The sequence below is a fragment of the Chiloscyllium punctatum genome, unplaced genomic scaffold, assembly GCF_047496795.1.
Source record: "Chiloscyllium punctatum isolate Juve2018m unplaced genomic scaffold, sChiPun1.3 scaffold_378, whole genome shotgun sequence".
Classification (NCBI taxonomy): Eukaryota; Metazoa; Chordata; class Chondrichthyes; order Orectolobiformes; family Hemiscylliidae; genus Chiloscyllium; species Chiloscyllium punctatum.
This window is the reverse complement of record NW_027310112.1, coordinates 130001-135578: the sequence shown is the minus strand read 5'-3', so window position 1 is coordinate 135578 and position 5578 is coordinate 130001.

The window sequence follows — 5578 nt, the reverse complement described above, 5'->3', positions numbered from 1 at the left end:
GAGCAGTCACATTCACTCCCATCCCCTTTTGGGCCACTTCCCACGGTTCGAAATGCACGAAAATCGGACTGAACACGGGGGAGGCTCCCCCCTCCAAAACGAGACCATCGGCAGAATCGACGGGTCAAACCCGGCCGAGCTACCCGGGTTAGAAGCCTCAGAGTCGGGTTGAGCAGTCACGTTCACTCCCATCCCCTTTTGGACCTCTTCCCACCGTTGGAAATGCACGAAAATCGGCCTGTACACGGGGGAGGGTCCGCCCTCGAAGGCGGGACCGTCGGCAGAACCGCCGGGTCAAACCCGGCTGAGCTACACGGCTTACAAGTCTCAAAGCCGGGTTGAGCAGTCACGTCCACCCCCATTCCCTTTTGGACCACTTCCCACGGTTGGAAATGCACGAAAATCGGCCTGGACACGGGGGAGGCTCCCCCCTCGATGACGAGACCGTCGGCAGAACCGCCGGGTCAAACCCGGCTGAGCTATCCGGGTTAGAAGCCTCAAAGTCGGGTTGAGCAGTCACGTCCACCCCCATCCCCTTTTGGACCACTTCCCACGGTTCGAAATGCACGAAAATCGGCCTGTACACGGGGGAGGCACCCGCCTCGAAGACGAGACCGTCGGCAGACCCGCCGGATCAAACCCGGCCGAGCTACACGGCTTACAAGTCTCAATGTCGGTATGAGCAGTCACGTCCACCCCCATTCCCTTTTGGACCACTTCCCACGGTACGAAATGCATGAAAATCGGCCTGTACACGGGGGAGGCACCCGCCTCGAAGACGAGACCGTCGGCAGAACCGCCGGGTCAAACCCGGCTGAGCTACCCGGCTCGGAAGCGCCAAAGTCGGGTTGAGCAGTCACATTCACTCCCATCCCCTTTTGAACCTGTTCCCACCGTTGGAAATGCACGAAAATCGGCCTGTACACGGGGGAGGCTCCCCCCTCGAAGGCGAGACCGTCGGCAGAACCGCCGGGTCAAACCCGGCTGAGCTACCCGGCTTACAAGTCTCGAAGTCGGGTTGAGCAGTCACATTCACTCCCATCGACTTTTGGGCAACTTCCCACCGTTGCAAATGCATGAAAATCGGCCTGTACACGGGGGAGGCACCCGCCTCGACGTCGAGACCGTCGGCAGAACCGCCGGGTCCAACCCGGCTGAGCTACCCGGCTTACAAGTCTCAAAGCCGGGTTGGGCAGTCACGTTCACCCCCATTCCCTTTTGGATCACTTCCCACGGTTCGAAATGCACGAAAACCGGCCTGTACACGGGGGAGGGTCCGCCCTCGAAGGCGAGACCGTCGGCAGAACCGCCGGGTCCAACCCGGCTGAGCTACCCGGCTTACAAGTCTCAAAGCCGGGTTGGGCAGTCACGTTCACCCCCATTCCCTTTTGGATCACTTCCCACGGTTCGAAATGCACGAAAACCGGCCTGTACACGGGGGAGGGTCCGCCCTCGAAGGCGAGACCGTCGGCAGAACCGCCGGGTCAAACCCGGCTGAGCTACCCGGCTCGGAAGCGCCAAAGTCGGGTTGAGCAGTCACATTCACTCCCATCGACTTTTGGGCAACTTCCCACGGTTCGAAATGCACAAAATTCGGCCTGAACACGGGGGACGCTCCCCCCTCGAAGGCGAGGCCGTCGGCAGAACCGCCGGGTCAAACCCGGCCGAGCTACCCGGGTCGGAAGCGCCAAGGTCGGTATGAGCAGTCACATTCACTCCCATCCCCTTTTGGACCGCTTCCCACGGTTTGAAATGCACGAAAATCGGCCTGTACACGGGGGAGGCGCCCCTCTCGAAGGCGAGACCGACGGCAGAACCGCCGGGTCAAACCCGGCCGAGCTACCCGGGTTAGAAGCCTCAGAGTCGGGTTGAGCAGTCACATTCACCCCCATCCCCTTTTGAACCTCTTCCCACCGTTGGAAATGCACGAAAATCGGCCTGTACACGGGGGAGGCCCCCCTCTCGAAGACGAGACCGTCGGCAGACCCGCCGGATCAAACCCGGCCGAGCTACACGGCTTACAAGTCTCGATGTCGGTATGAGCAGTCACGTCCACCCCCATTCCCTTTTGGACCACTTCCCACGGTACGAAATGCATGAAAATCGGCCTGTACACGGGGGAGGCACCCGCCTCGAAGACGAGACCGTCGGCAGAACCGCCGGGTCAAACCCGGCTGAGCTACCCGGCTCGGAAGCGCCAAAGTCGGGTTGAGCAGTCACATTCACTCCCATCCCCTTTTGGGCCACTTCCCACGGTTCGAAATGCATGAAAATCGGCCTGTACACGGGGGACGCTCCCCCCTCGAAGGCGAGGCCGTCGGCAGAACCGCCGGGTCAAACCCGGCTGAGCTACCCGGGTTAGATGCCTCAAAGTCGGGTTGAGCAGTCACATTCACCCCCATCCCCTTTCGGCCCCCTTCCCACGGTTGGAAATGCATGAAAATCGGCCTGTACACGGTGGGCGCTCCCCCCTCGAAGGTGAGACCTTCGGCAGAACCGCCGGGTCAAATCCTGCCGAGCTACCCGCGTTAGAGGTCTCAATGTCGGCTTCAGCAGTCACATTCAATCCCATTCCCGTTTGGACCTCTTCCCGCCGATGGAAATGCACAAAATTCGGCCTGAACACGCGGGACGCTCCCCCCTCGAAGGCGAGACCGTCGCCAGAACCGCCGGGTCAAATCCGGCTGAGCTACCCGCGTTACAGGTCTCAAAGTCGGGTTGAGCAGTCACGTTCACCCCCATCCCCTTTCGGACCCCTTCCCACGGTTGGAAATGCATGAAAATCGGCCTGTACACGGTGGGCGCTCCCCCCTCGAAGGTGAGACCTTCGGCAGAACCGCCGGGTCAAATCCGGCCGAGCTACCCGCGTTAGAGGTCTCAATGTCGGCTTCAGCAGTCACATTCAATCCCATTCCCGTTTGGACCTCTTCCCGCCGATGGAAATGCACAAAATTCGGCCTGAACAGGCGGGACGCTCCCCCCTCGAAGGTGAGACCTTCGGCAGAACCGCCGGGTCAAATCCGGCCGAGCTACCCGCGTTAGAGGTCTCAATGTCGGCTTCAGCAGTCACATTCAATCCCATTCCCGTTTGGACCTCTTCCCGCCGATGGAAATGCACAAAATTCGGCCTGAACACGCGGGACGCTCCCCCCTCGAAGGCGAGACCTTCGGCAGAACCGCCGGGTCAAATCCGGCTGAGCTACCCGCGTTACAGGTCTCAAAGTCGGGTTGAGCAGTCACGTTCACCCCCATCCCCTTTCGGACCCCTTCCCACGGTTGGAAATGCATGAAAATCGGCCTGTACACGGTGGGCGCTCCCCCCTCGAAGGTGAGACCTTCGGCAGAACCGCCGGGTCAAATCCGGCCGAGCTACCCGCGTTAGAGGTCTCAATGTCGGCTTCAGCAGTCACATTCAATCCCATTCCCGTTTGGACCTCTTCCCGCCGATGGAAATGCACAAAATTCGGCCTGAACACGCGGGACGCTCCCCCCTCGAAGGTGAGACCTTCGGCAGAACCGCCGGGTCAAATCCGGCCGAGCTACCCGCGTTAGAGGTCTCAATGTCGGCTTCAGCAGTCACATTCAATCCCATTCCCGTTTGGACCTCTTCCCGCCGATGGAAATGCACAAAATTCGGCCTGAACACGCGGGACGCTCCCCCCTCGAAGGCGAGACCGTCGCCAGAACCGCCGGGTCAAATCCGGCCGAGCTACCCGCGTTAGAGGTCTCAATGTCGGCTTCAGCAGTCACATTCAATCCCATTCCCTTTTGGAACACTTCCCGCCGTTAACAATGCACGATATTCGGCCTGAACACGCGGGACGCTCCCCCCTCGAAGGTGAGACCTTCGGCAGAACCGCCGGGTCAAATCCTGCCGAGCTACCCGCGTTAGAGGTCTCAATGTCGGCTTCAGCAGTCACATTCAATCCCATTCCCGTTTGGACCTCTTCCCGCCGATGGAAATGCACAAAATTCGGCCTGAACACGCGGGGCGCTCCCCCCTCGAAGGCGAGACCGTCGCCAGAACCGCCGGGTCAAATCCGGCTGAGCTACCCGCGTTACAGGTCTCAAAGTCGGCTTCAGCAGTCACATTCAATCCCATTCCCTTTTGGAACACTTCCCGCCGTTAACAATGCACGATATTCGGACTGAACACGGGGGCCGGTCCGCCCTCGAAGTCAACACCGTCCGCAGAACCGCCGGGGCAAATCCGGCTGAGCTACCCCGCCCCCGAACACTCAAAGTCCCTCTGAAGCCTTGCATTCGCCTCCTTGGAAAATTGACGTCAAACATTACCAAAATCGGGGGCACGAGCACTAAAGCTAAGTCTCACCCTTTCCCTATCCCTAACCAGGAACCGAACGCCCACCCTCAGCCTCACACCAACGCCGGTGCCACTCCAGACAGACACACCCTTCAAAACCACACCCATCCGGCCATGCAACTCAAAAAGGGTCCAAATTCAGAAACACCCCCTTCAAAAGGCACTCCATCCTCGGCCACACCACCGGGACATGCTCCCCTCGGCGATAATTAAGCCCCCACCACTATTTGAAGCCAACCGCAGCCGCAACTCGAACGGAGAAATCAGTAACCAATTCAAAAATGCGCTTGGTTACTGATTTCTACTGAGCCGAAAAAATTCTAAGTGTCGGTGGTTACTGATTTATACCAACCCGAAAATATTCTAAGTGTCAGTGGTTACTGATTTATACCAACTCGAAAATATTCTAAGTGTCGGTGGTTACTGATTTATACCAACTCGAAAATATTCTAAGTGTCGGTGGTTACTGATTTATACCAACCCGAAAAAATTCTAAGTGTCAGTGGTTACTGATTTGTACCGACCCGAAAAAATTCTAAGTGTCAGTGGTTACTGATTTATACCAACTCGAAAAAATTCTAAGTGTCAGTGGTTACTGATTTATACCAACTCGAAAATATTCTAAGTGTCGGTGGTTACTGATTTATACCAACCCGAAAATATTCTAAGTGTCAGTGGTTACTGATTTATACCAAGTCGAAAATATTCTAAGTGTCAGTGGTTACTGATTTATACCAACTCGAAAATATTCTAAGTGTCGGTGGTTACTGATTTATACCAACCCGAAAAAATTCTAAGTGTCAGTGGTTACTGATTTATACCAACTCGAAAATATTCTAAGTGTCGGTGGTTACTGATTTATACCAACTCGAAAATATTCTAAGTGTCGGTGGTTACTGATTTATACCAACCCGAAAATATTCTAAGTGTCAGTGGTTACTGATTTGTACCGACCCGAAAAAATTCTAAGTGTCAGTGGTTACTGATTTATACCAACTCGAAAAAATTCTAAGTGTCAGTGGTTACTGATTTATACCAAGTCGAAAAAATTCTAAGTGTCAGTGGTTACTGATTTATACCAACCCGAAAATATTCTAAGTGTCAGTGGTTACTGATTTGTACCGACCCGAAAAAATTCTAAGTGTCAGTGGTTACTGATTTATACCAACTCGAAAAAATTCTAAGTGTCAGTGGTTACTGATTTGTACCGACCCGAAAAAATTCTAAGTGTCAGTGGTTACTGATTTATACCAA